The sequence below is a fragment of the Rattus norvegicus genome, chromosome X, assembly GCF_036323735.1.
Source record: "Rattus norvegicus strain BN/NHsdMcwi chromosome X, GRCr8, whole genome shotgun sequence".
In the NCBI taxonomy this organism is placed as follows: domain Eukaryota; kingdom Metazoa; phylum Chordata; class Mammalia; order Rodentia; family Muridae; genus Rattus; species Rattus norvegicus.
Window position 1 is genome coordinate 8,490,519 of NC_086039.1, and position 12,105 is coordinate 8,502,623.

At 39.2% G+C, this 12,105-nt stretch overlaps 1 protein-coding gene across 1 annotated transcript in view; it reads left to right on the forward strand.

Moving 5' to 3' along the window:
• The window catches only part of Maob (monoamine oxidase B), a 103,661-nt gene that overhangs the window by 114 nt on the left and 91,442 nt on the right, over positions 1 to 12,105 (forward strand).

Genomic DNA, 12,105 nt, shown 5'->3' on the forward strand with positions numbered 1-12,105 from the left:
TTGCCTCTGTGAGCTAGCTAGAGCTATCTCCGTTCTCAGAAAAGTGGCTGGCTCAAGAAAGGACGGCAAGGCAAAGTGGGGGGGGGGTGCTGACCCTAGAACACAGACTGTAGGTGTACCCGAGGCTGTCTCTTTGGGTCAGAACTGAACTACTGTGTAGCTGCGTTCTTCTTGGGGAAAGGATTTAGTGAATCCCTGGGCCACGAGTGGGAGAATGGAAGCATGTTGAGGGTTTGGAGTTAGACTTCGGACTTTTCCTTCAAGAACACTGCTAGGCTTGCTGGAATTTTTCAGCTAAGGGGAAATTGGAGACAATCTCTGGGGTTGGGGGACTTGCAAAGGTCAATAATTGGTTCCAGGATGACCTAGACACTGTACTCACTCAAAACAGGCAAGCAACAGGTTATTATCTTGACACTGAGCAAGTGGCCTTGAACAAGAAAAGGTGAGATTCTGACCAATCAATTGCCCAGGATCATAGGGACTTCGGGAATTCCTTGTGGTCCCTCGATGGCTGTGGATCCGATGGAGCCAACATGTTGTTGGTGAATGCTTCCTCTAGCCTCACTTCACCATGCCATTTCTCCTTGAGTATCCTAGGGTGACTGAACTGCCACTAGATTCTCAAGTCCATATAGGGACAAAGTCTGCCTATCCATAGAGAAACTATGGACATAGCAAGGGCAAGAAGCACAGAAGCCAGAAGTGGGAAATGGGGAACCCCTGTGAGAAATGGGACTCTAAAGATGGCCAGGCAGACTCCATGGCATAGGGTTGGTGAGAATAAGCAATGTTCTCAGCATAGCCAGCTTAACTGAGACACTTAGACTCTAAGGGAGTTCTATTATTGGAACAGTAATGAAGGTGCTGTCAAAATCTATAATTGTTTAGAGACTTGCCTTCACTTTATCTTGATTGGCCATATGGAGCAAGGGCCCTCCTTTCTTCTTATCATGAGCACAGGACAGAGTGTTTGAACTCTCCAGGAACTAGAGACCACAAACAAGCATTGTGTGGATGCTGATCTTGGTTTGTGTTTTCATGTTTGCCCTCCTCACCTTTGGGCCAGATTTTGGGCTAATACCTCTGTCTCACCAGCCATGGTGAGCTTATCCACAGCAGCCAAGCAGCCCAGTACTGCAGATGCATTGATGGGTGAGCACAGGGTCCTAAAATGGCAAGGCTGGACACAAATTCAGTTTTCATGGCAATCATTTTGGCATCTTCTCTCCAAGAGAAGCTTGGACTTAAAAATATCCCCACCTAGGAGCCATATCCTAGAAATATTTCTGCTCCAGACACTGCCTTGATCAACACTCTATCCTGTGGGAAATTGAAACTTCCCTTCTAGGCCACTAACCAAAGTCCTTCATTTTCTTAAAGTGCCTTCATGGGTTTTCTACTTCTTCCCCATTACTTTGGTTTTTCTCATTTATGCTTCAAACCTTCAACTATATGCTTATATTTTTAGTGCAGGGAATAGAACCCAGAGATCCACCAACACCAGGCAAGGCTTCTGCCACTGAGCTATATCCAAAGTCTCTTTTCTTTAAACCTTCGAACTCACTGAAATTATTCGTGTTAATCCTAGATAGGATATATATATATATATAATTATGTATATATATATATATATAATTTAACCGGCTTTATAAAGCAGGATGAAATTCTGCATTAACTGATCAAAACAAGAGGATGAGGAAGAGACTGCCCTTTGTCCAGAATTTTGTATGGTATTGTCATTGTTCTAATGAAAGCAAGGGGTTCAAGGCTGAGACTTATTCAATTGCAATATCTGCTACCTGTAGAAAACGCCAGCTAATCCCAGTCAGTTTACACGATCATTGTGGAGGGGAGTTGAAAAACTGTGAGTTCTGATTTTGAAAAGTCTAAAATGTGGCACCCAGGGCAATGAAGGTGTCAAAATGAAGGAGCATTGTATAAGGTTGTACACATTCAGATTCCCAGTAATGGAAAGAATGAAGCAGGAGCATAGGAGGACTGAAAGTTCAAGCTGAGCCTCCTATAATATGACCCTGTTTTAAACAATAAGAAAAGACCTATCTATCTATCTATCTATCTATCTATCTATCCATCCATCCATCCATCCATCTATCTATCCATCTATCTATCTATCTATCTATCTATCTATCTATCTATCTATCTATCTATCTATCTATCATATATCTAATAAAGGACTTGAGATATCTAAAGGACAATGTAAGGGGACATGATTTCTTATGGTCTGTTTTCCAGTATAGTAACTATAGATAGGAAAATGCACTGTATATTAAGACAAGAACTAAAAAGAATTATTAATATTTTCATCACAAAAATAACAAATGTCTGAGCAGATAGAAATGCTATTCTCATTTAAATATTCTGTACATACGTATATCAAAACATCATATACTACCCTAGAAATAATGTACTTCTGCTGTGCTAGAAATGAAACACAGGCCTCTAGCATTTCAGTTAAGTGTTCTACCAATGAACTACACCCCTAGTTCTATATCATTTTTATTAGCCAATTAAAAATACCGGGAAGATAGCTCAGTCAGTAAAGCATTTGCTGCATAAGCATGAGAATTGAGGTTGATTCCTAGAACCTATGTAAAAACACAGCTGAAAAGGATGCAAGAGCTTGAAGACAGGAAGTAGGTTATCCACTGCAGGAGACAAGCAGTTGCCATCCTGAACTCACGGCAGCTGCAGATGCATGCACTGGCTCTGAAGGGGCCCATCAGCAGTCAGATATGGATGGAGGAGAGGCTCCAGGGCCTAACAGCCTGGACTATTTGTTATTGATAGATTCAGAGAGAGGGATAAAACCATTAGCTTCAGCAGAGTTCTCCCTGCTGACCACGCCAGGCTTCAATAGGGAGTTCAAAACCATTGGTTATGCATATGGCCCAGGTTAAAACAAATCCATCACAAAGGAAAACCAAAAGTATAAAAGGGACTGGTGTCAGTGATGTGGGGACTGATAGAGATAAGAGGGAGATAAGAGATAATGGTTAGAGAATTATACATGTACACACACACACACACACAAATATAAGTCAAAATTTATCAATTTAAAAAAAAAACAGTAGGTGCAGCTGGAGAGATGACCCTTGCAGAAGACCTGGGTTCTATTCCCAGTACCTGCATAGCAAATCAAAAAAGTCTATTACTTTGGTTTTAAGGAATCTAACAACTTCTGGACTCTGTCAGCTTCAGGTATACATACATGCAGGCAACTGCCCATATACATGAAGTAAAAAAATCTTAAGCATATATCAAAATCTAAACAAAACAGCTGAGTATGATGGCACAAACTCATAAACCCAGGCCAACAAGAAACACTGTCTTCAAAAAAATAGACAGTACCTAAATGTTAAACACACACACACACACACACACACACACACACACACACACACACACACTTGCACAACAACACACACAGATTATGCACACCATACATACACAGGTATACACACATACATACACTTGCACACTCAAGGGAGATTGTGTGTGTGAAAGCAAGGATCTATTTTATTTAATGAGCATTTTCTCCCATCCCCATATTGACACAAAGAAAATTAAACATGAACACAGGGCTGTTGATCCTAGAGCCCTCATAAGTATACACAAAAGGCAGAGTCATGAACAATTAAAATAATGACCCATGGCAGGTGCTTTAGTAGCACACACAAAAAAAAATTCTAGGGAAGGTGATTGTAGAAAGCATTAGAATCTGAGATAATATGTGAACACTTCCCAAACAGGAGTGGATCATGCTCTAAAGAATAACTTGATATAATCAGACACAGGAAAGGACATTGTAGTATGTTCAGAAAATAGTGAGAATTTCAGAAGGGGAAGAATTACAAGAGCCAAAGAACCAGGAGATCTGCTATAAGGTTGTGTTTCCCGGAAATGACAGGGAAGATTCCTCCATGATTCCTCACCAATATTGCTGCTTAAGCAAGATGGGCAAGTACAACACCAACTGATAGGCTAACTGAGAAGGATGATCTCATGGGTCCCCACTCCTTGACAAAAAACTGCAAGCAGCAAAGGACTGGGAGCAGGAGGGAAGAGCCTCCAAATATGTTATCTAACACACTTTTGGCCAGCCCTCAAGTCATGTACATTCGAGTAAGGTTAAACAAACTGAGTGACTATGCTTATATATTTAATGCATTTGAATGTATACGTGTGTATGTTATATGTATATATAAAATGAAATCAATAAGGCATGAATTTGAAAGGGATCAAGAAGGGGAATGGGAGGAGTTGAAGAGAGGAAAAGAAAGGGGATATGTTAGAAGGCACAGATGGTGACCAGAACGCCCAGTCCCAGGCTGCCCTGTGGCTCAAATATCTAGACTTAAATTATACATATGTAGACATTCTCTATTGTAAACTTCTTATTCAATTTATGATTTGAACTTATAATTGAACTTTTAGTGAAATTTTGTAAAAACAAAAAAGTATACTTGAAAAAAATGTGATGTATTCCCCTAATAAAGGTACAGAAACTAGGAAAAAAAACTTAAAAATGAAAACCTCTTAAAAAGAATTTTAGTGTGAAGAATGGGGAAAAGGTTTGACAGAAACAAAACTTAAAAGGTCAGGTGGGATCTTAGCATTGTGGCTCAAGCCTATGATTCCAGCATTTGGAAAGCTGCAGCAGGCAGAAAGACTATGAGGAAAATCTGGTTACACAACAAAAAAAAATTTTTTTTAATTTCCAAGTTCATTTTTGGGGTTTTTGAGACCTGGAATTCAGCCTGTAAACTAGGTCGGCCTTGAACTCAGAGATCAACCTTTGTTTCTTGTCACTAGAGATAAATTGCAGAGAGACTTTTATAATTTTTAATTTTTAATTCATAAAAGATATGCATGAGATGAGTGGGAATACGGAGAAAGTGCTGGCATGAGAAGGAACTGAAAAGTTGGACAGCTGGAATGAGAAGTGCTGGGAAGACACTCTGGAACAGAAATCTAACAGCTGGAAACTGGGACAAAAAAATGGTGCCACAGATGTGCATGGTAGAGGACGTAAAGTCACTGTCATAGAAGAAATGGCCTGAGCCAAGTGGGGAGTATATGATTTTAGACTCAGGAAATGATTTAAAAAATTGTTTGTATTTCATAGTTTCCAAATTCCACTCTGTTTTTTAAACTTTGTCAATGATTAAACTCAAAGCAATCTGATAATTCCCTGATAAGTTAGCTGTCAGCAAATTTTAATCACTCCCTTTAGGATAAACACAGAGACACACTGAGGGTATAGCTAGTTAATATATAACTTTCTTTTTGATGCTTAAACAAAATTTCCATGTGACTGAGGAATAGCTCATTAGAAATGTGTCTGCTTATAAGTGATTCCCTACCACAGAAGGAGCAGATTGTTTACCCCCTGAAAATTGGCAGGGCAAACTGAATCTCCCACTTGGAGCTGGCTGGCAGAACAGTATCCCATTGCCTGTGTCCCAAGTTTCAGTTTTAATGTTTGAGTTGCTGCCACCGTGGAAACTGTCTTGCAACTCTGGAGTGGATCCCACTCAATCACCAAAATAAAAGCTAACAAAGGCCAACTCAAAACAGAAAAGAGAAAGGTTTTGTGAGGCCTGGGAAAGGAGAGGCAGGAGGTACTTGCTTGAGATCCTTGCAGGAGCACGAAGTAGCCTTCCAAATCTTGTTAGTGAGTGATCAATCAGTCTGGTTAGGAAAGTGAGCTGGCCACCTGCTGGTGGTCTTTGGATACAGTGTCCTCCACAGTCATAAAGGATAATGAGTTCAGGGGCACTGTGAGTAGAGGTGCCTTTGGGATTAATGGCCAAGCCACTCCTTTTCTGTGATGAAGAAAATAAATTGGGGGAAATTCTCTATAAATTAAAATGTTAAAAGGTATTAGTGATTTGATAATGTGCTTAAAAATTTGTACATCCCAGCCAAGGAGAAACAGAAAGGCCATTGTAGTATCCAGTAAGCATAGTGAGCCACCACGCAAAGTGCAGGTGAGCCCTATATCTTGCACTCGCCTAAATGATGTTGTATGACCAATTCATCTCTTCAGCATTTCTCTTTTCACTAGAAAAGAAGATGTACTGATTGGTAAAAATGAACAAAAATTAAATTAAAAATGATTCAAAACATGTTCTAGGAAATCAATTCTCAGTGAGTGGTGAAGGAAAAGATTGTCTCTGTGAAAAATAAAGCAGACGAAAGACTATTTCTGAAAAGCAGCTGGAAGTACAAAGGGGTAATTAGGGGAAAGGAAAGGAACCAGGGGGATGTGGGAGGAAAGTCAGAGAAGGTAATGGGGGATGGAATCAAGGTATGTTTTTTTTCTCCATCTTTATTAAATTGGGTATTTCTTATTTACATTTCAATTGTTATTACCTTTCCCAATTTCCAGCCAAATATCCCCCTAATCCCTCCCCCTCCCCTTCTTTATGGGTGTTCCCCTCCCCATCCTCCCCCCATTGCCGCCCTCCCCCCAACAATCACGTTCACTGGGGTTCAGTCTTAGCAGGATCCAGGGCTTCCCCTTCCACTGGTGCTCTTACTAGGCTATTCATTGCTACCTATGAGGTTGAAACCCAGAGTCTCTCCATGTATAGTCTTTGGGTAGTGGCTTAGTCCCTGGAAGCTCTGGTTGGTTAGCATTGTTGTTCATATGGGTTCTCAAGCCCCTTCAAGCTCTTTCAGTCCTTTCTCTGATTATGTTGTGTGCAAATGCCACAATGAAGCACATTGCTTTTCCAGTTAATCCTGTGAGTCACGACGTCTCTTTTGCCAACCCTTTAGAGGCTTAGAACAGGACTTGTGATTTGCTTCACTTTACTATCAGGAACATAGAGCCAGCTGAGGCTTCCTTTTTCTATTTTCATTTTCTAAAATCCACTGAACTCCATCTGAGGGAAAGCAGCCAGGAAGAACTGCAGGGAAGAAAGGAAGGTGGACAGTGATGGAATTCTGTTTCAGCTCAAACATTTTGAAAAACAGTTTGAACATGTAATTATTCCAAGATAGAGCCCCTATCTTTGTACTATAAAAATTAAGTTTGCATGCAATACAAATAGTCATGTTTCAAATGTTTTTCTTATACATATATTTTAAATTTTGATTGTAATTTTAATCCTAAACTGTATGTTGTGCTATATGTAGTCTATAATGATCAAATCAAGATGGTTAATATTTTATCACCTTATTCAAAAAATTTAATTCACACATGATAATTGAACACATTTATAGGAGATAGTATGATTTTCAATAGCAGTAGATAATATGTTCTAATCAAATTAGGGTAATTTGTGTCCCCACTTTCTTACCATTGCTTTTTTGGAGACTTCTAGATCCTCTCTTCAAAAACCATATAAATGGATTATAAAATAGCTTCATGAGTGGGGCCCTGTACCCAAGTTATCTGACATAAACCAGATGAATCTTTGTTTTTTAAGTTAACTAAAATATAGCACATGCACACATCCCCATGCCTATACACTCTAACACTATATATGATAAAACCAGAGTGATTAACATTTCTTTCTTTTGAAAATATGTGTTGCTTTGTGTTGCATTCTTTTGTTATTCTACTAGCACTATGCAATATATTTTTGTGGTAGTGGATGTAGCTCAGTAATAAAATGATTTCCCAGAATGCACAAGGCCCTGAGAACTGCAATTCAAATAGTTTTAAAATTTACTGTATTCTGGAGTCCACTGGTAATGCTATAGAACATTATAACTTATGTCATTATAACATGTTACATATGATTGTTTTCTGACTGTGTGACCATAACTCCTGCCCTCCCCATCCCCTAGTGATCACTATTTTGCTCTCTTCTTTCAGATTAACAGTTTTGGATTCCAAATATGAACGAAGTCATGTACTACATTTCTTTCTGTACCTGGCTTATTTCTTTTTTTTTTTTTTATTAACTTGAGTATTTCTTATATACATTTCGAGTGTTATTCCCTTTCCCGGTTTCCGGGCAAAAATCCCCCTCCCCCCTCCCCTTCCTTATGGGTGTTCCCCTCCCAACCCTCCCCCCATTGCCGCCCTCCCCCCATAGACTAGTTCACTGGGGGTTCAGTCTTAGCAGGACCCAGGGCTTCCCCTTCCACTGGTGCTCTTACTAGGATATTCATTGCTACCTATGAGGTCAGAGTCCAGGGTCAGTCCATGTATAGTCTTTAGGTAGTGGCTTAGTCCCTGGAAGCTCTGGTTGCTTGGCATTGTTGTTCATATGGGGTCTCGAGCCCCTTCAAGCTCTTCCAGTTCTTTCTCTGATTCCTTCAACGGGGGTTCTATTCTCAGTTCAGTGGTTTGCTGCTGGCATTCACCTGGCTTATTTCTATTGACATAATGTTCTCCAATTTAAACCCTGAGAGCAGAAGCAGGCACTTTTAAGTGCAATAACTACTTAATTTTTAACAGCCAATAAGTTTCTGAAAGTGACACACATAGGAGGTTGTGACAGAATAAGGGATTTACATTCAAGTAGCAAAAAGGACCTGCCCAATTCCAGTTTTGTCCTGCCACAGCCCATCCCTCAGCCTCCCATCAAAGAAGCTGGAGGAAGTCACTGGATGCCTAATCTGGAGAAATCTGTGAATAGATCTGTGCTTCGACATCACCCCAGCCAGGCTCTTGTTCTAACTCTGATGTGGTTCTCACTGTGACCCCTCCACTCCTTTCTTCCTTACACTAAAAGACAAATGCATTAACAAGAGACAGTATTATCCAGTCAATGCTACTGTTTTATTACATAAAGGGAGATCATGTATTGAACATTGTCTACATGCTTGACTTTTCATGGCAGCGTCCTTAGGGTTCTAATAACAATACCCTTATACCTAGGGTATTTTGGCAGGAGAAGCTTGTTAGTGAACAATGTATGCAGAATCACATCACTACAGACACAGTTTCTGAGGCTTTGCCCATTCTCAAAAGTTATCAGAGTCAGCTTCAGGCACAACTGAGCCTTTGATAATGGCTGCAATATCCTCACCATCTGGCTGGGCAATAAGATCTGATCTCCCTGCTCTATAGGGGCAGCAGCAGTGGCTAGCACTGTGGACAGCCTGGTCCTGTCTAATAAGCTTGGGTCCTTTTGGTAAAATAGCCTTTTCCTGCATTCATTTTCTCATCTGGCAACTGGAGATAATAATGATAATAATAATAATAATAATAATAATAATAATAATAATAATAATAATAATATCTATATTATCTATTACATAAAGTGGTCGAGAAGAATAAAACAAAAATATATGTTAGGTGCTTGGAAAAGGATTTTACATCTGTGAAGTGCCCAATAGATGTTGGCTATTCTTATAGGAAGGTTATAAAGTGACCACTTACCCGGTAGCAGACTGAGAAATTGGCTTGAGGAATTAGCTTGCATCTACTTGTGCACGTGAGTTCATGTTCGCGCCCCCCCACACGACTGTTATCATAAAGGGGAATGCTGCCTGTAAGTTCTGCTATTTTGCTCACAGATACAGATGATTTATGAAGTCAGTGATTGACTTTAAAGAAAAAGCATACACTCACTTTAAAGATATATCTGAGAGAAAAATGTGTCAGATACTATGAACTCAAAACATATTGTTGTATAAAGATTTATAATTCATTTGGTGCCTTCAGATGTTAACGTTTGCATTGGCTCCTGCTATTTCGTTTAGTTTCCATTTTTTCCATTGTAGTTCTTCTGCTCCTTGGGAACATAGCATTACCAGAGAAGAAAATTTCAGTCTTTTAACCTTTGTCCAGTGGAGGCATTTTGCTACAACAGTAATTTTGTTAAACACTTGTTCTCATTCTGATGGCCAGGCTGTCCTTAAACTCTAGATCCTCAGGCCTCGTCTTCCTAGACACTGAAATTACAGGTGTGTGCCATCATGCCCAGCTGGGCAGTGACAACAATGAACTACACTCTGGTATCATTCACTCACATGGCTACAAGGCCACAAGTTCTCAGATTTTCATAGGACAATTGCCTTAAGTGATGTATAGATAAAATTTGTTTTAAATGCCACGGCATATAATTGAGGAACTCAATTGTTCTAGTAATTTCTACATTTTTTTTTACAAAATAACACACACAAGTGGCCTCTGGCTCTGATTTCTCTGCTGAACTTGAAGAAATTACTTTAGTTTCTAGATTATTTCTCCAAATGGAGGCTTCCAGTAGCACTGATACAGTAAACTCTGTCAAACACCATTTCATTGATGGTAGTATTTTTTCCACATATCAATGACAGCAAATGGTGTATTATCTCCAAAATTTAGCAAATTCACATTTATTCCTTATATATTCAATTAATATTCAAATATAATATTTAAACACACACACGCATACATATATATTGATATGCCTTAAATTGTCTTCAGCTTAAACAGTATATAAAATTGGTGATATTAAATCATTACAGGTGACAAGAGAAAAATATAATATTTGGTATTAGTTAGGACCCAAAGCAAATGGAAAGTATACAGTGCATATGACCCTGTGTAAGAATCCCCCATAACTTCACTTTCAGCTCTAGGCTTGATAGCCATGATACTGATAGTCTTGATCGTATCCCAGATCTGTCTTCATTACTGCATCTTACCCACTATATTTTATTTTTATTATCTGTTTAGGGCTGTGATGGTAGTTCAGTTAGCAGAATGCCTTTCTATCAGGCACAATGCCCCTTGCCTCGTTCTATCTGCAGGATTGCATAAACCAAGCATGGTGATTCATACCTTGTGTTCTCAGTGCTCAGAACATGGAAACATAAGGATATTTCATAAGGGAATGAGTGCAGAATAAGCCCACTGCTTTGTGTGCTAGCTTAAAATGTCAGAGAAAACTACATATGCATTTATCCAATTTGACGGTGGAATTAACTTCTTAGAAAAAAATGTCCAAAGTCATCCTCAGGTACACAATGAATTTCAGGTCAGCCATGGGTACATGAGCCCTCAAAAGTCAAATGATCAGATTAAGGATATGTGAATCTTCATCTGATCCCAAACGAGCCAAAATCAGGGACATGTTATGATGTTCCTATCTCTAGTCTTCCATAGCCCCAGAAATATAATTAAACCAATAAAATTCCTAGGCTCTGAGGTAAGGTTAAAAACCTGTTGAAGACTGGAGCTATCCATGTACCTCCCAAAGGAAGAGGGCTAACCTAAATGTGTAAGCCCAACAGTTAGAGGAGCCTGAGCTTGTCAACAAATCACAACTGTTCTGATGTACAATGTGTATAAGCCAGTGCTTGTTTCAGCATCTTTCTCTGTAAGTGGGAGCAGGTCCATCAGTAAATACTGACTTTGCTGTTTTTACAAGTCATTGAGTAATGATTCCCTGAAAGGTTTTTGAAAACAAGAAGGATTAAATATCTTGCTAGATCCAAAATGTATGAGAGTCTCTATTTGTACTTATGTACTGTGGACCCAAAGAACTGGTGGCTTCATTCTGCAACATGCTTTGGAGTTTTGTTCTGGTTATACATTTCCATTTTTAGGGTTTTGTTTACTTGTATGCATGTGCATCATGCATGTACCTGGTGTCCATAGATCCCAGAAGTGGATGTTGGATTCATGAAAACTGGAGTTACTGATAGTTGTGAACTGCCATGTGGGTGCTGGGAATTGGATCCTGGACCTCTGCAAGAGCTAGAGATGCTCTTAACTGATGAATCATCTCTCCAGCCCAGAATTTCCATCTTTCCAAGAATTCATTAGGCTAAGGTATCTACATAAAACTGACTGATGCTACAAGAGCATAAAAGGTAAAGGGGCAAAAATCTTTTTTGAGTTTGAATAACCAGGGGATAAATAAACTTCCTTTGACCTTATTCTTTTCAGGGACTGGCTTTAGAAAAATCATTGATTTCTGAGTATGAAAGCATCTTGACGTTGTTCTATTAGATGAAACCACCTCTTTTACTACTTGTTTCATTTTGTGTTGTGTTAGGAATGGAACCCAAGTCCTTATGCTTACTAAACATGTGTTCCATTGCTAAACTACATCTCAAGTCCAAGAACATCCGATTTTATTTCTATAAATGCTTTATTTTTATAAAATTTTTATTCATTTTTTATAA